Genomic DNA, 19,278 nt, shown 5'->3' on the forward strand with positions numbered 1-19,278 from the left:
GAGCTTATTTGTTTAGTTACATTTGTTTGTTGATGTTGATTTAATTCTGGGTAATTGTTTGCGGTTAGGTTGGGCTTACTAAGGCAGGAGGGTTCGTCAATGTTGCAAGTGTCATCCTTATGGTGGAAAAGACCATCCCTCCATCCAACCATCCATCTCTCTACCTGTCCATGTGTCCATCCGACCATCCATCCATCCCTCTATCCATTCCTGCACTATCCATCCATCCACCTATCCATCCATACACATCCATCCGTCCATCCATCCCCACACCTAAATTCATAGATTCCAAGGCCTGCAGGGACCATGGTGATCATCTGGTCTGAACTCCTGTGTAACTCTGCCCAGAAAACTGCCCCACAATTATACCTAGAGTGAATTGTTTAGAAAAAACATCCAGTCTTAATTTTAAAATGGTCAGTTATTAAGAATTGACCATGACTCTTTATTAAATCTTTGTTCTCTGTGTAGATACTTATAGACTGTGATCATGTCACCCAATAGCTTTCTCTTTGTTAAACTAAACAGATTGAGCTCTTTGAGCCTATCATTGTCAGGTATGTTTTCTAATCATTTGATCATTCTCATGGCTCTTCTCTGACCCCTCCCCAATATATCAAAATACTTCTTTAATTGTGGGCCCCAGATTTGGACACAGGATTCCAGCAGAACTTGCACCAGTGTCAAATCCAGAGGTAAAATAACCTCTATACTCCTACTCGACATTCCACTGTTTATGAACCCCAGGATTGCATTAGCGATTTTGGCCACAGCATCACACTGGGAGATCATGTTCAGCTGCTTATCCACCATGACCCCCAAATATTTTGCAGAGTCTCTGCTTCCCAGGATGGCATCCCCCATCCTGTAAATATGGCTGACATTTTTTTTCTTGGATGTCAAAATGCATAATGTTTGCTTGCACTCAGTTTACCAAACAATCTAGATCACTCTGTATCGGTGCCCTGTCATCTTCATTATTGAACACTCCCCCAATTTTTGAGTCATCTACAAACGTTATCAGTGATGATTTCATGTTTTCTTCCAGGGCATTGATAAAAATGGTAAGTGGCATAGGACAAGAACCGATACCTGACCCCACAAGAAACACACCCATTTGATGATGATTCCCCATTTACAATTACATTTTGAGACCTCTAATTTAGCTATCTTTTAATCCATTTCTTGTATGCCATGGTAATCTTATATCATTCTCATTTTTAATCAGCATGTGCAGTACCAAGTCAAATGCCTTCCAGAATTATAAGTATATAACTTTATCACCAAAGTTGTAATCTGATCAAAAGGAGACAAGGTCTGTGAGGGGATATCTTTTATTGGACCAACTTTTATTGGTGAGAAAAACACACTTTTGAGCCTACACAAAGCTCTTTTTCAGGTCTGGGAAAGGATATCGGGGTGTCACAGCTAAGTAGAAGTGGAACAGGTTGTTTAGCATAAGTACTTAGTACATATTTCTCTCCAAATTCATCAGAAGCAAGCTCCACGAAGATCAGGACCAGGACCCACCAACTCAAAGTAGCATCAGACCCTGCCAGAACAAAAGATGCAAAACATGCAGAAATATCTCCACTGCTACAATGATCAACACCCCATCCTACAATGCACCTTTCAAGATCCTACACATGCCCATCACAACATGTGGTTTTCCTCATCCAGTTCACTAAATGCCCCAATAAGAACAAAGTGGGTGAAATGAGACAACAACCTTCAAATGAACTCACACAGAAAAATGATGGAAGACAAAAACATGTTACCATCCAGGGACAAACACTTTTCACAAAATGATCACTCCATGTCTGACCTCTCAGTCCTCATCCTCAAAGGAAATCTGCACAACACTTGCAAAAGAACTAGACACTTAAAAAAATAAAAAAAAAATAAAGTGAATAGAGACACCTGATTCTTGGCTTATTACAAGAATCTGTAACCCACTGAACCCCTTTCCCCACACCTTTTCCACCCTCTTTCTCCCCCTATGACTGGAGAGATGTTAACAGGCTACTTCACCTTTTATGATCCCTTGAAATATGTGTTAACTTCTTATGCTAAACAATCTGTTTCCACCTTGCATTGAGCTGTGAAACACAGAGGACCTTTTCCAGACCTGAAGATGAGTTCTGTGTAAGCTCCAAAGCTTGTCTCTCTCACTCAGATAAATTAATGCAATAGGATATCACCTTACCCACCTTGTCTTTGACATATCCTCGGATCCACATGGCTACAACAAAGCTGTGTAAATCCAAAAAAGATATCAAGTTCAACAATCGCTGAGCTGTACACCCATTGGGACAGTAGTGGGCACTGTTGCCACAACAGGTGAATTCCTGCTGGGTCGGTATCTCTTGGAGACAGGGAACAGAGTGGCAACAAACCCTCTGTCCAGTATTCAGGGGCCATGAGGTGCAGATGTGGGGCAAACGCCAGGCAGAGCAGTTACAGTCAGACGCAGACAGGAATCCAGACACACACACACAGAGGCTGCTGCATCAAGCATTGCATCACAAGTGGCATGTGCCGGCTGGAAGGAAGAGGTTAATGAGGGCTTACTCAGCTGTGTCAAGGAACCAGTGTGAACAGAGTGAAGGGTTCATGCACAGGGCAGAATGATGGTCCACACCAGGAGAAGTAGGAACTGAAAAGTTCAGATACGGGACCTATCCCCTGTAGAGGGTAGCAGCTCTATTCGGACCTCAGGAAGTGGGGATTTGATGGCTAATGGGGGAGAGGGAAATGGGACATAGGGACTTTTCCCTCTAGGGGGTGCTGGCTCCAATACCAGCCTTTCTATAGTTGTTTTTCTTTTTTTTTTTGCACCATCCAAAAGGGTTTAATAGAGAGAATCTGATCCCTGCTCTAGAATCCCACAGGAGAGTCAAAAAACTCTGAGAGACACAAAGGGTTTTATCTCAACATCTATGGACTGCTTCCCCCACCCCCAATCCATTTTGATACCAATCAATTCATAGCATTTTTCTAAGAGTAATGAAGATAATCTGCATTTCACACTCAAAGCCTAGTTAGCCCATGGCTGGTCTAGCCAGGCAAAGAGCCAGGAAAATGGATGTCTACTTTAGTGCTGTTTCTGCAGAATGTTCTGGATACAGGGGATGAAGGTGGAGAGTCTTGTGAACACGCTTGGGTGGTAGAAATTCCCATCAACATATGAAGCGATTCCCTGGGCCACTCCCTCACATACCAAATAGCCACTAGAATCACCTGGGATTAGGAAAAACCCTAATTATGTTTGCATTTCTCTAGCATGTCTTTTTATCTACAGATGTGATTGCATGAGAGTAGAGACAGTTCAAATATTTGGAAAGAAATATGTTTTCTGTAAATAATAGACTTTTTTCAACTTTGGCAACTTCACTAAAATGTTTTCTGTTTGGAAGTGTTTCCTTTTTTTGTTTGTGAAGCACTTGGTAGGGTTAGACAGAGTTTGGTAGAGTTGTGTTTCAGTTGGATAGCATTTCAATTGAGTGGATGTTGGTACGGATGAGTTTGGATAGAGTTTAGTAGGACAGGGGGTATGTTGGGTAGAGCTGGATAGGACAGGAGTTAATTTAGTAGAGATTTGGGAGAGTTGGTAAAGTTTAGGGAGAGTTGGGGTTGGGGAGAGTTTTACAGGACAGGGGTTAAGTTTGATAGAGTTGCATAGGGTTGTTGGGGGTGAGTTTAGTGTAGAGTTGGTAGGTTTGTGTAGGGTGGGGTTTGCATTTGGGGTAGGGTTGTGTTGGTAGGGTTGAGTTTGGGGTAGAGTTGTGTTGTGTTGTGTTGGCCAGGGTTTTGAGATGAAGGAACGTCAATAGCCATGTATAATAATGTATCTTGGCCAAGCTAGTGGGAGCTGTGATGTGCTGGTCTCATGATCGCCTCACTCTTTGGGCCAATCTGCTGTCTCCATCAACACCCCGTCTCCTGAGCTGGGCTAGGTTGGTAGAGGATCACTGTGCAATTAGATATTTAGCCCTGGAAACCACCTCCCACTTCCCTCCCAGCAGCTGCCTCCTGGAACCAAGGAGCCTCTAGGTCAGCAGGATACTTACCCGATAAGGTAATTTCCCCAGGCTGGGCTTCACCACACACAACATTGATGAGAGATTGTACCTATGGTTCAACTGACACATGTCGTCCTTCATGACCTCCAGGTCCACCTCACGGAGAGTATCAGTTCTTTAGTTCCAGCCAGTCTGACCGCATCCAGCCACGCTTCACATGGATCCTGGTCTCACCCTGGACTTGGTCTTTGGCAGAGCGATGAGCCGCACCCAGCTGCCATGGATGTGAAGGAAAACAGGGAACCAGATCAGCACTGGGCTTGGAGATGGGAGGGGCCAACACGTCCTAACAGAGGAAAATGGAGATGTGTCCAATGCTTGAGTGTGAGGTCGCTGGGGGTGGGGTGATGGAATGGGGATGGTACTTGCAGCAGTGGAAGGTCACTCAGGGCGGGGTGATGTGAGAGAGGGGTGGTACCTGCACCAGTGTGAGGGCACTGGAGGTGAGATAATGGGATGGGTTGGTATCTGCACCTGTGTGAGGGTCCCGGCTGTGAGGTGATGGAATGGGGGTGCTACCTGCAGCAGCATGATGTCATTGTTAATGTTCTCACTGTTGTATTGCGGGTGGGGAATCTGGCGACGCATGGGATCTCTTGTTGGCTCTGTTCCTGTTTGCTAATGTTATGGGCTCCCAGCTTGACAGTGATCTCGCTGTAAAAGCCAAGAGCAATACCTGGGGCATTAGGGGCAGGAGCATACGTGTGGTGGGGGATGGGCACATGTGGGTCTGACTCATGTACAGTGACATGGAGGGGACAGGGCAGTCTGGGGTTCTCATGCAGAGATCTCGGATTCAGCTTCTGACCTGCACTGTATATAGCACTGTAAACCTTGCCAACTCTGATCTGGCACCAGGGCTGGGGACTGGCTGGCTGAGGAGGGCAGGAAAAGGCATGAGCTGCCTTTCCCCTCTAGGCAGTGCTGGCTACAGCAGAAAACACCTGCCCAGTGGCTTCAGGGTCCCAGCCTGTGTCTGCACCAGCCCCTTGTGCTGTTCTCCTGAGCTGCTTCACTCCCCATTGTCCTCCCAGCCCCTGGGTCTCAGCTCTCCTGCACCCCAGTAATCTCTCCCCAGTTAGATCCAGACAGGAGTCTATTCCTAGCTCCCCCAAGCCCAGATCCTTGCCGAGCTGTCCTGAGATTCTGAGCCCCTCCCTGCCCTGATCTGGCCAATGGGCCAGACCCCCAGTTGCTGTCAATGGCCTAACTCCATAGATTTTCCCAGCGCTGGATCTGGACCATGGTTTGCAGAGACCCCTAGGCTCTGCTCTCCCAGCATGTGGTACTAGTTGCTCTTTCCCTGTAACCTACGATGGCGCTAGATCTCCCAGCTCCCCCATCACTCGCTAACGTCCGACCTGCCCCGACAGAAGAGCCAGTCTGAGTCCTGGTCTACACTAGGATTTTAGGTCGAATTTAGCAGCGTTAAATCGATTTAAACCTGCACCCGTCCACACAGTGAAGCCCTTTATTTCGACTTAAAGGGCTCTTAAAATCGATTTCCTTACTCCACCCCTGACAAGTGGATTAGCGCTTAAATCGACGTTCCCGGCTCGAATTTGGGGTACTGTGGACACAATTCGATGGTATTGGCCTCCGGGAGCTATCCCAGAGTGCTCCATTCTGACCGCTCTGGACAGCACTCTCAACTCAGATGCACTGGCCAGGTAGACAGGAAAAGAACCGCAAACTTTTGAATCTCATTTCCTGTTTGGCCAGCGTGGCAAGCTGCAGGTGACCATGCAGAGCTCATCAGCACAGGTGACCATGATGGAGTCCCAGAATCGCAAAAGAGCTCCAGCATGGACCGAACGGGAGGTACGGGATCTGATCGCTGTTTGGGGAGAGGAATCCGTGCTATCAGAACTCCGTTCCAGTTTTCGAAATGCCAAAACCTTTGTGAAAATCTCCCAGGGCATGAAGGACAGAGGCCATAACAGGGACCCGAAGCAGTGCCGCGTGAAACTGAAGGAGCTGAGGCAAGCCTACCAGAAAACCAGAGAGGCAAACAGCCGCTCTGGGTCAGAGCCCCAAACATGCCGCTTCTATGATGAGCTGCATGCCATTTTAGGGGGTTCAGCCACCACTACCCCAGCCGTGTTGTTTGACTCCTTCAATGGAGATGGAGGCAATACGGAAGCAGGTTTTGGGGACGAAGAAGATGATGATGAGGAGGAGGTTGTAGATAGCTCACAGCAAGCAAGCGGAGAAACCGGTTTTCCCGACAGCCAGGAACTGTTTCTCACCCTAGACCTGGAGCCAGTACCCCCCGAACCCACCCAAGGCTGCCTCCTGGACCCAGCAGGTGGAGAAGGGACCTCTGGTGAGTGTACCTTTTAAAATGCTATACATGGTTTAAAAGCAAGCATGTGAAAGGATTACTTTGCCCTGGCATTTGCGGTTCTCCTAGATGTAGTCCTAAAGCCTTTGCAAAAGGTTTCTGGGGAGGGCAGCCTTATTTCGTCCTTCATGGTAGGACACTTTACCACTCCAGGCCAGTAACACGTACTCGGGAATCACTGTAGAACAAAGCATTGCAGTGTATGTTTGCTGGCATTCAACCAAAATCCGTTCTTTATCTCTCTGTGTTATCCTCAGGAGAGTGAGATATAATTCATGGTCACCTGGTTGAAATAGAGTGCTTTTCTTCAGGGACACTCAGAGGTGCCCGTTCCTGCTGGGCTGTTTGCCTGTGGCTGAACAGAAATGTTCCCCGCTGTTAGCCACAGGGAGGGGGGAAGGTTGAGGGGGTAGTCACGCGGTGGGAGGAGGCAAAATGCGACCTTGTAACGAAAGCACACGTGCTATGTATGTAATGTTAACAGCAAGGTTTACCCTGAAAGAGTGTAGCGACTGTTTTATAAAATGTGTCTTTTTAAATACCGCTGTCCCTTTTTTTTTCTCCACCAGCTGCATGTGTTTCAATGATCACAGGATCTTCTCCTTCCCAGAGGCTAGTGAAGCTTAGAAAGAAAAAAAAACGCACTCGCGATGAAATGTTCTCCGAGCTCATGCTGTCCTCCCACACTGACAGAACACAGACGAATGCGTGGAGGCAAATAATGTCAGAGTGCAGGAAAGCACAAAATGACCGGGAGGAGAGGTGGAGGGCTGAAGAGAGTAAGTGGCGGGCTGAAGAGAGTAAGTGGCGGGCTGAAGACAGGGCTGAAGCTCAAATGTGGCGGCAGCGTGATGAGAGGAGGCAAGATTCAATGCTGAGGCTGCTGCAGGACCAAACCAGAATGCTCCAGTGTATGGTTGAGCTGCAGCAAAGGCAGCTGGAGCACAGACTGCCACTGCTGCCCCTCTGTAACCAACCGCCCTCCTCCCCAAGTTCCATAGCCTCCACACCCAGACGCCCAAGAACGCGATGGGGGGGCCTCCGGCCAACCAGCCACTCCACCACAGAGGATTGCCCAAAAAAAAGAAGGCTGTCATTCAATAAATTTTAAAGTTGTAAACTTTTAAAGTGCTGTGCTTAAAGTGCTGTGTGGCATTTTCCTTCCCTCCTCCACCACCCCTCCTGGGATACCTTGGTAGTCATCTCCCTATTTGTGTGATGAATGAATAACGAATGCATGACTGTGAAGCAGCAATGACTTTATTGCCTCTGCAAGCGGTGATTAAAGGGAGGAGGGGAGGGTGGTTAGCTTACAGGGAAGTAGAGTGAACCAAGGGGCGGGGGGTTTCATCAAGGAGAAACAAACAGAACTTTCACACCGTAGCCTGGCCAGTCATGAAACTGGTTTTCAAAGCTTCTCTGATGCGTACCACACCCTCCTGTGCTCTTCTAACCGCCCTGGTGTCTGGCTGCGCGTAACCAGCAGCTAGGCGATTTGCCTCAGCCTCCCACCCCGCCATAAACGTCTCCCCCTTACTCTCACAGATATTGTGGAGCACACAGCAAGCAGCAATAACAGTGGGAATATTGGTTTCGCTGAGGTCTAAGCGAGTCAGTAAACTGCGCCAGCGCGCCTTTAAACGTCCAAATGCACATTCTACCACCATTCTGCACTTGCTCAGCCTGTAGTTGAACAGCTCCTGACTACTGTCCAGGCTGCCTGTGTACGGCTTCATGAGCCATGGCATTAAGGGGTAGGCTGGGTCCCCAAGGATACATATAGGCATTTCAACATCCCCAACAGTTATTTTCTGGTCTGGGAATAAAGTCCCTTCCTGCAGCTTTTGAAACAGACCAGAGTTCCTGAAGATGCGAGCATCATGCACCTTTCCCGGCCATCCCACGTTGATGTTGGTGAAACGTCCCTTGTGATCCACCAGAGCTTGCAGCACTATCGAAAAGTACCCCTTGCGGTTTATGTACTCGGCGGCTTGGTGCTCCGGTGCCAAGATAGGGATATGGGTTCCGTCTATAGCCCCACCACAGTTAGGGAATCCCATTGCAGCAAAGCCATCCACTATGACCTGCACATTTCCCAGGGTCACTACCCTTGATATCAGCAGATCTTTGATTGCGTGAGCTACTTGCATCACAGCAGCCCCCACAGTAGATTTGCCCACTCCAAATTGATTCCCAACTGACCGGTAGCTGTCTGGCACTGCAAGCTTCCACAGGGCTATCGCCACTCGCTTCTCAACTGTGAGGGCTGCTCTCATCCTGGTATTCATGCGCTTCAGGGCAGGGGAAAGCAAGTCACAAAGTTCCATGAAAGTGCCCTTACGCATGCGAAAGTTTCGCAGCCACTGGGAATCGTCCCAGACCTGCAACACTATGCGGTCCCACCAGTCTGTGCTTGTTTCCCGAGCCCAGAATCGGCGTTCCACAGCATGAACCTGCCCCATTAGCACCATGATGCATGCATTGTCAGGGCCCATGCTTTCAGAGAAATCTGTGTCCATGTCCTGATCACTCACGGGACCGCGCTGACGTCGCCTCCTCGCCCGGTATCGCGTTGCCATGTTCTGGTGCTGCATATACTGCTGGATAATGCGTGTGGTGGTTGATGTGCTCCTAATTGCCAAAATGAGCTCAGCGGCCTCCATGCTTGCCTTGGTATGGCGTCCGCACAGAAAAAAGGCGCGGAACGATTGTCTGCCGTTGCTCTGACGGAGGGAGGGGCGACTGACGACACGGCTTACAGGGTTGGCTTCAGGGAGCTAAAATCAACAAAGGGTGTGCCTGTACATCAAGGAGTATTTCAGGCAGGACTGCACGGAGGGTTCCAATAAGAAATGGTGCACCTAAGTTATCGTTGTTATTGGAACAAGGAGGTTAGCCTGGCCTCTGATTGATACATGGCTAGATTTACCTCGCTGCACCTTCTCTGTGAGTGACTGCAGTGTGATCTAGACAGGGGAGGAGGAAAATGAGTACAAAACAAATCTGGTCTATTTCTTGTTCTGACCCACTCCATCTATCTTTTACATCTTTGGCTGGCAGCAGACGGTGCAGAAGGACTGCATGCCATCCACATCTCATGGCTGCTTGGCAGAAGATGGTACAGTACGACTGCTAGCCATCTTCATCTCTTGCCTGCCTGGCAGAAGATGGTACAGTACGACTGCTAGCAGTCCGTATCGCCTGCCCGCTCACCATAAGACGGTTCAATAGGACTGCAGGACTAAAGAGAATGACCTGGTCAAGTCACTCTAAATTTAGTCCCTGCACCCATGTCTGCCCAGGCGCTCCCAGCCGACGTGGCCAGGAGCACCTCGGACACGACGAGGACGACTACCAATCGTATTGCACCGTCTGCTGCCAGAAGGCAATGGGTTGCTGCTACTGTGCTGCAAAGCCGTACCGCGTCTGCCAGCACCCAGGAGACATAGGGTGACGGTTACCTGAGCTGGCTCCATGCTTGCCGTGGTATGGTGTCTGCACAGGTAACTCATGAAAAAAGGCGCGAAATGATTGTCTGCCCTTGCTTTCACGGAGGGAGGGAGGGAACGGGGGCCTGACGACACGTACCCAGAACCACCCGCGACAATGTTTTAGCCCCATCAGAGTGCTCCATTGTGAGTGCTCTGGACAGCACTCTCAGATGCCCGATTGTTTGCCATTGCTCTGATGCTGGGAGGGGCGCTTACAGGGTTGGCTTCAGGGAGCTAAAATCAACAAAGGGGGTGGCTTTACATCAAGGAGTATTTCAGGCAGGACTTCACGGAGGGTTCCAATAAGAAATGGTGCACCTAAGTTATTGTCGTTATTGGAACAAGAAGGTTAGCCTGGCCTCTGATTGATACATGGCTAGATTTACCTCGCTGCACCTTCTCTGTAAGTGACTGCAGTGTGATCTAGAAGAATGAGTCCCCTAGACAGGGGAGGGGGGGAAGCAAATCTGGTCTATTTCTTGTTTTGATCCACTCCATCTATCTTTTACATCTTTGGCTGGCAGCAGACGGTGCAGAAGGACTGCATGCCATCCACATCTCATGGCTGCTCGGCAGAAGATGGTACAGTACGACTGCTAGCAGTCCGTATCGCCTGCCCGCTCACCATAAGACGGTTCAATAGGACTGACTGCAGGACTAAAGAGAATGACCTGCTCAAGTCACTCCAAATTTAGTCCCTGCGCCCATGTCTGCCCAGGCGCTCCTGATCGACCTCACAGAGGCGACCAGGAGCACCTCAGACATGACGATGACGGCTACCAGTCGTACTGTACCGTCTGCTGCCACAAGGCAAGGGGTTGCTGCTCCTGTGTAGCAATGCCGTACCGCGTCTGCCAGCACCCAGGAGACATAGGGTGACGGTTACCTGAGCGGGCTCCATGCTTGCCGTGGTATGGCGTCTGCACAGGTAACTCAGGAAAAAAGGCGCGAAATGATTGTCTGCTCTTGCTTTCACGGGGGGAGGGAGGGAACGGGGGCCTGACGATATGTACCCAGAACCACCCACGACAATGTTTTAGCCCCATCAGGCATTGGGATATCAACCCAGAATTCCAATGGGCAGCGGAGACTGCGGGAACTGTGGGATAGCTACCCACAGTGCAACGCTCCGGAAGTCGACGCTTGCCTCGGTACTGTGGAAGCGCTCCGCCGAGTTAATGCACTTAATGCACTTAGAGCATTTTCTGTGGGGACACACACACTCGAATATATAAAAGCGATTTCTAAAAAACCGACTTCTATAAATTCGACCTAATTTCGTAGTGTAGACATACCCTTAGAAGAGAAGTGTGAAAAAGCTGGGCTGGATTAGCCTAAAATGCAGGCTGAGATGGGGTCTGATTAATCTCGATATTAGTGGTGAGGAGGGTGGAGAGTTTTTGGAACGTCAGTCAACCTTGTATGGGGAGAGGGGGCTGTAGAGTTTGGATGGTCTCCTCCTCAGGAGACAGGGGGACAGGGGGATGGGATGGGAGTGGAACTTGCAGCAGTGTGAGGTCACCGGGGGCGGGGGGATGGGATGGGGACGGTACCGGCAGCAGTGTGAGGTCACCGGGGCGGGGGGATGGGATGGGGCGGGTACCGGCAGCAGTGTGAGGTCACCGGGGCGGGGGGATGGGATGGGGCGGTACTGGCAGCAGTGTGAGGTCACCGGGGCGGGGGGATGGGATGGGGCGGGTACCGGCAGCAGTGTGAGGTCACCGGGGCGGGGGGATGGGATGGGGCGGTACTGGCAGCAGTGTGAGGTCACCGGGGCGGGGGGATGGGATGGGGCGGTACCGGCAGCAGTGTGAGGTCACCGGGGCGGGGGGATGGGATGGGGCGGTACCGGCAGCAGTGTGAGGTCACCAGGGGCGGGGGATGGGATGGGGCGGTACCTGCAACAGTGTGAGGTCACTGAGGCGGGGTGATGGGATGGGGGCGGTACCTGCAGCAGTGTGAGGTCACCGGGGCAGGGGGATGGGATGGGGACGGTACCTGCAGCAGTGTGAGGTCACCGGGGGCGGGGGGATGGGATGGGGACGGTACCTGCAACAGTGTGAGGTCACCAGGGGTGGGGGGATGGGATGGGGCGGTACCTGCAGCAGTGTGAGGTCACCAGGGGTGGGGGGATGGGATGGGGCGGTACCTGCAGCAGTGTGAGGTCACCGGGGCGGGGGGATGGGATGGGGCGGTACCGGCAGCAGTGTGAGGTCACCGGGGTGGGGGGATGGGATGGGGCGGTACCTGCAGCAGTGTGAGGTCACCGTGGGCGGGGGGATGGGATGGGGCGGGTACCGGCAGCAGTGTGAGGTCACCGGGGGCGGGGGGATGGGATGGGGACGGTACCGGCAGCAGTGTGAGGTCACCGGGGCGGGGGGATGGGATGGGGCGGTACCTGCAGCAGTGTGAGGTCACCGGGGCGGGGGGATGGGATGGGGCCAGTATCGGCAGCAGTGTGAGGTCACCGGGGCGGGGGGATGGGATGGGGACGGTATCGGCAGCAGTGTGAGGTCACCGGGGCGGGGGGATGGGATGGGGCGGTACCGGCAGCAGTGTGAGGTCACCGGGGCGGGGGGATGGGATGGGGCGGTACCGGCAGCAGTGTGAGGTCACCGGGGCGGGGGGATGGGATGGGGGCGGTACCGGCAGCAGTGTGAGGTCACCGGGGCGGGGGGATGGGATGGGGCGGTACCGGCAGCAGTGTGAGGTCACCGGGGCGGGGGGATGGGATGGGGCCAGTATCGGCAGCAGTGTGAGGTCACCGGGGTGGGGGGATGGGATGGGGCGGTACCGGCAGCAGTGTGAGGTCACCGGGGCGGGGGGATGGGATGGGGCGGTACCTGCAGCAGTGTGAGGTCACCGGGGCGGGGGGATGGGATGGGGCGGTACCGGCAGCAGTGTGAGGTCACCGGGGCGGGGGGATGGGATGGGGCGGTACCGGCAGCAGTGTGAGGTCACCGGGGCGGGGGGATGGGATGGGGACGGTATCGGCAGCAGTGTGAGGTCACCGGGGCGGGGGGATGGGATGGGGCGGTACCGGCAGCAGTGTGAGGTCACCGGGGCGGGGGGATGGGATGGGGCGGTACCGGCAGCAGTGTGAGGTCACCGGGGCGGGGGGATGGGATGGGGCGGTACCGGCAGCAGTGTGAGGTCACCGGGGCGGGGGGATGGGATGGGGCGGTACCGGCAGCAGTGTGAGGTCACCGGGGCGGGGGGATGGGATGGGGCCAGTATCGGCAGCAGTGTGAGGTCACCGGGGTGGGGGGATGGGATGGGGCGGTACCGGCAGCAGTGTGAGGTCACCGGGGTGGGGGGATGGGATGGGGCGGTACCGGCAGCAGTGTGAGGTCACCGGGGTGGGGGGATGGGATGGGGCGGTACCGGCAGCAGTGTGAGGTCACCGGGGCGGGTGATGGGATGGGGGCGGTACCGGCAGCAGTGTGAGGTCACCGGGGCGGGGGGATGGGATGGGGCGGTACCGGCAGCAGTGTGAGGTCACCGGGGCAGGGGGATGGGATGGGGGAGGTACCTGCAGCTGTGTGAGGTCACTGGGGGCAGGGGGATGGGATGGGGCGGTACCGGCAGCAGTGTGAGGTCACCGGGGCGGGGGGATGGGATGGGGCGGTACCGGCAGCAGTGTGAGGTCACCGGGGCGGGGGGATGGGATGGGGCGGTACCGGCAGCAGTGTGAGGTCACCGGGGCGGGGGGATGGGATGGGGGCGGTACCGGCAGCAGTGTGAGGTCACCGGGGCGGGGGGATGGGATGGGGCCAGTATCGGCAGCAGTGTGAGGTCACCGGGGTGGGGGGATGGGATGGGGCGGTACCGGCAGCAGTGTGAGGTCACCGGGGTGGGGGGATGGGATGGGGCGGTACCGGCAGCAGTGTGAGGTCACCGGGGTGGGGGGATGGGATGGGGCGGTACCGGCAGCAGTGTGAGGTCACCGGGGCGGGTGATGGGATGGGGGCGGTACCGGCAGCAGTGTGAGGTCACCGGGGCGGGCAATGGGATGGGGGCGGTACCGGCAGCAGTGTGAGGTCACCGGGGCAGGGGGATGGGATGGGGGAGGTACCTGCAGCTGTGTGAGGTCACTGGGGGCAGGGGGATGGGATGGGGCGGTACCGGCAGCAGTGTGAGGTCACCGGGGCGGGGGGATGGGATGGGGCGGTACCGGCAGCAGTGTGAGGTCACCGGGGCGGGGGGATGGGATGGGGCGGTACCGGCAGCAGTGTGAGGTCACCGGGGCGGGGGGATGGGATGGGGCGGGTACCGGCAGCAGTGTGAGGTCACCGGGGCGGGGGGATGGGATGGGGCGGTACCGGCAGCAGTGTGAGGTCACCGGGGCGGGGGGATGGGGTGGGGGCGGTACCGGCAGCAGTGTGAGGTCACCGGGGCGGGGGGATGGGATGGGGCGGTACCGGCAGCAGTGTGAGGTCACCGGGGCAGGGGGATGGGATGGGGGCGGTACCGGCAGCAGTGTGAGGTCACCGGGGCGGGGGGATGGGATGGGGCGGTACCGGCAGCAGTGTGAGGTCACCGGGGCGGGTGATGGGATGGGGCGGTACCGGCAGCAGTGTGAGGTCACCGGGGCGGGGGGATGGGATGGGGCGGTACCGGCAGCAGTGTGAGGTCACCGGGGCGGGGGGATGGGATGGGGCGGTACCGGCAGCAGTGTGAGGTCACCGGGGCGGGGGGATGGGATGGGGGCGGTACCAGCAGCAGTGTGAGGTCACCGGGGCGGGGGGATGGGATGGGGGCGGTACCAGCAGCAGTGTGAGGTCACCGGGGCGGGGGGATGGGATGGGGCGGTACCGGCAGCAGTGTGAGGTCACCGGGGCGGGGGGATGGGATGGGGCGGGTACCGGCAGCAGTGTGAGGTCACCGGGGCGGGGGGATGGGGTGGGTACAATACGGTGCCAGTAGGTGGGACATAATACTACACATAATAGTACACCGGCAGCAGCATGAGGTCATTATTACGGGTCTCTCTGTTGTATTGCGGATGGGGGATCCGGCGGCGCACGGAGAGTTTCTGTTGGCTCGGTTCCCCTTGGTTAATGTCATGGGCTCCCAGGCACACACTGATCTTGCTGTAAAAGCCAAGAGCAAGACATGGGCACTTGGGGCAGGAGTGTACTGAGGTGAGGGCTGGGCACATGTTGGTCTGACATAAGTACTGATCTTGTGGGGACAGGGCAGCATGGGACACTCAGACAGTGATCTCAGATGCCTTCATTCCCCTTGACCCCTGGGTCTCAGCTCCCCTCCAGCCAGGGGACCCTGCCCAGCTAGATCCAGACAGGGGTCTATGCCCAGTTGCCCCCACCCCGGAGCCCTGCAGAGCTGTCCTTGGGTTGTGAGACCCTCCCTGCCCCGATCAGGACAGTGGGCCAGCGCCCAGCTGGTGTCAACAGGACATAGCTCCATTGGTGTCAATGGGGCCAGACCCCAGCTAGTGCCAATGGCTGTGGCTCCATTGACTTACCCAGTGTTGGAGCTGGACCATGGTTTGCAGAGGCCCCTAGAGACAGGCTGACGCCCTCTGAGCAGCTCAGACCCCTGGGCTCTGCTCTCCCAGCCTGTCACACTAACTGCTCCTTCCCTGCAACCTACGACGGTGCCAGAGCTCCCAGCTCCCCGATCACCCTCTAACCCCGACCGGCCCCGACATCCCCAGCACAGAGGCGCTTACTCTCCATTGCAGTGAGCGGCCGTCAGCACGAAGTTCTCCACCACCAGGAACCCTCCACAGTGAGACCTCTTGTCTCCGCGACGTATATCCAGACAGGCCATGTATGGCCTGGAGTGGGGCTGGGCTTCCCAGCCTCCGATGATCTCACCTGAGGGGGTGGGGGAACAGATTCATATAAAGAGCCCCATTGTTTCCCTGGCCCAGGCTGGGGTCAATCTCCCCATCCCAGGTGCGTAGATGTATTTAACAAATGGCTGTTATTTGCATGAGGGTTGCACCTAGACTGAGATCCAGGATGCCATTGTCCCAGGTGCTGCGCAGAAGCTAACCGAGATCAGGGACCCCATTGTTTCAGGCCTTTCACTGACCGACAACACAGCCCCAGAGAGCATCCAGTTCAAACAGACACAGACAGAATCATTCTTCACATTATACTGATGGGGAAACTGAGGCCCAGGGAGCTCGTCCCTGGACCTGCCTAAGGGATTTGGGTGCCCATCAGCAATCCATGCAAACTCCTGTCCACAGAAATGCTGGGCAGAGTTGGGAACTGGTCCCAGATTTCTTGGGTCCCAGCCCTGTGCCTTAGCCCCACGACTGGCTTCCCAGTGTGGGGCACAGAATGGCAGTGGTGTCGCAAAGGAGCCTGTGAGCACTGGGTCACGCAACCCTTGGGCTGCTCTGAGAGCCCCAGCTGCACTCAAGAGAGGCTGCAGGGTTTGCTACAGCCCCTTGGCCCCAGCAGGATCAGGGGGAGACCCTCACAGCTCCACACAGCTCCCCCTGCTGGGTGAGGGCCCCACTCCCCATGGGCTCTGATCCCACCCCAACTTACCAGCCTCAGCCCCAGGGGGCAGGAGAAAGGCCATGGGGAGCAGGACCAGGATCAAGAGCTGCATCATCAGAGCCATCCAGGGATGGGCACGGAGCCTTTGCCTCAGCCCCGGGGGTTATATGGACCAGGGAAAGGGAGGGAAGGGCAGCGACTGGCAACCACAGAGACGTGTACCCTGCTGCCCAGAAACCCCCACCCCGGATGGTCCAGGGGTGGAGATGCTGATAGGAGAAGCCTGCAGCCACAGCTGTGCCCACATCAGGGTGGGGGGGCTTCCTCCCTGATCTGGTGCCAGCCCGGCCTGGCTGCGGATGTGGTTAATCCTGCCCCCTCCCTGCTACGGGTGAAGAAACACTCCTGGGCTTCTCTGCACCGAGATACCCAGACCCATAGATTTCAAGGCCAGAAGGGACCATTGTGACCTTCCAACCTGACCCCCTGGGCACCCATAGCCAGAATCCACCCAGCTACTCCTGCCTCCACCATGGGTCCAGGACTGTTAGAATCATAGAATCATAGAATATCAGGGTTGGAAGGGACCCCAGAGGGTCATCTAGTCCAACCCCCTGCTCAAAGCAGGACCAATTCCCAGTTAAATCATCCCAGCCAGGGCTTTGTCAAGCCTGACCTTAAAAACCTCTAAGGAAGGAGATTCTACCACCTCCCTAGGTAACGCATTCCAGTGTTTCACCACCCTCTTAGTGAAAAAGTTTTTCCTAATATCCAATCTAAACCTCCCCCACTGCAACTTGAGACCATTACTCCTCGTTCTATCATCTGCTACCATTGAGAACAGTCTAGATCCATCCTCTTTGGAACCCCCTTTCAGGTAGTTGAAAGCAGCTATCAAATCCCCCCTCATTCTTCTCTTCTGCAGGCTAAACAATCCCAGCTCCCTCAGCCTCTCCTCATAACTCATGTGTTCCAGTCCCCTAATCATTTTGTTGCCCTTCGCTGGACTCTCTCCAATTTATCCACATCCTTCTTGTAGTGTGGGGCCCAAAACTGGACACAGTACTCCAGATGAGGCCTCACCAATGTCGAATAGAGTCGAACATTGTTCCAATGGCTCCGTGTTCAATGTCTGTATATTAGTCTCAGCCAGACCTTTTCTGACTCCAGCTCAGAAATGATAACGTGATCATTGAACATCGTCTGCTCTACATGAACCCATGTTGGCTGGCATTAACTTTGTTTCCATCCTTTAGTATCTGCCTATTGGTAGATCCAATCTCAGCCATTCCATTATTTGGCTCTGGATTCCCCTGTTGGAATTGGCATGTCTGATTAATGAGGGGTGGGACCTGTCCATCCAGATATCAGCAGATCTGTGTGTTACCATGTAGAACCATTCCAGATCTGCTCTGTATCCATTCAAGATCAATACAGATGCATGAATTCCCAACCAACTCCATTTAAATTCAAGCTAGATTCATTTCAGTTGATGCTGTTCTAAATCTATCCATACCCATATAGCTACCTCTCGATACCTTCTAGATCAATGCACACCCCCGTACATCCATTCTAGAGCCATCTAGATTTCCATACATCCATTCTAGACCCATCTCCCCACCCTACCATTGATGGACCCACCCGCTATCTGGACCCTGCTGCTAGCTACAGGAGGGGTCACTGACCTGACTCGGGGCCAGCAGGGGGATTGGCTGGGAGCATCCATGTCTGGTCCCTGGGGAGGTGGGATGCAGGAATGACTGGATCAGTGATGCTCCTGGCTCTTTGTGTGTGAATCCCCGTAAGGGGACAGCACCTCCCCTGACAGGCCAAGGACCCCTTGGGTGGGGATGGGGCTGAGCCCCCTTGGGGGTTGAAAAACTCAGTGAGGCAGCAGAAGCAGGGGAGTTGTCTGTCTCTGACAATGTGGTGGTGGGGGGGTCAGAGACACTTTGGGTGTTACGTACACAATGTCTGGGGTGGGGCACTGGTATCTGGGTGATCACAGCCACCCACCTCTATCTCACACACAGGGGGACGGGGTGTGTTTTCTCACTCAGCACCGACACCGATCAGTGTTACCCACAGCCCATGGAAACAGGTGAGCTGGGGAAGGGCAGAACTTGGTGCTTGGAACAGTGACAGCAGCACAGAGATGCCCTAGAGGGGAAAGGCCCCACACCTCATTCTGCACCCCCTGAACCAGCCAGTCCCCTGCCATGGGGCTGGATCAGAGCTGCCCCCTCATAGGGGAAAGGCCCCATGTCCATTCCCCACCCCCCAGAGGCAGCCTATCCCCTGCCCCGGGCCCAGTATCAGTCTCACCAATGCTGCATAGAGAGGCAAAATCGTTTTCCTGCTCCTATGCCCCTGTTTTTACAGCCCAGGCTCTGGGCAGTTTTGCCCCAGCGGTGCATGGGGAGCTCATGGCACTGCTTGTTCACTGTATGCCCTCCTAGATCCTTTGCAGAGCCCCAGTTCTCCAGGAGAGAGTCCCAGCTCTGGGGAGGTGACCAAGTCCTTTGGGAGAATGTTTCATTGGCTGGATTCACACCCCTGGTGTGTGACTGGGCCCAACTCATCAAGTGCCCCAGCTCGACCCCTGTACCTTCCCCCGCCTTGTCAGCATTTACCGCACTGCCCAGTGTTGTGACAGCGGCAGATTTGATGGCAGCTTGAGCTGGGACACTGGGTGTGTTCAGTTTCAGGTGTGGCCAGAGTACCAGCCCCCTGTTGTGCTGGGTGCTGTACATTAATTATTAGGTGTATTACAGTAGCACCTAAGTGCCCCAACCATGGCACAGGACCCCACCATGCCAGGTGCTGAACAAACATAGATCACAGTGATGGCCCCTGGACTAGGTTTGTGATGCACCTTT

The 19,278-nt window shown here is 54.6% G+C and overlaps 1 pseudogene; it reads right to left on the reverse strand.

Moving 5' to 3' along the window:
• Nucleotides 1-4,191: 4,191 nt before the first annotated feature.
• LOC140896768 (cathepsin G-like) lies at nucleotides 4,192-16,511 on the reverse strand (annotated as a pseudogene).
• Between the last annotated feature and the right edge of the window lie 2,767 nt (nucleotides 16,512-19,278).

This window comes from Lepidochelys kempii, chromosome 13 (genome assembly GCF_965140265.1).
Source record: "Lepidochelys kempii isolate rLepKem1 chromosome 13, rLepKem1.hap2, whole genome shotgun sequence".
NCBI classification, from domain to species: Eukaryota; Metazoa; Chordata; order Testudines; family Cheloniidae; genus Lepidochelys; species Lepidochelys kempii.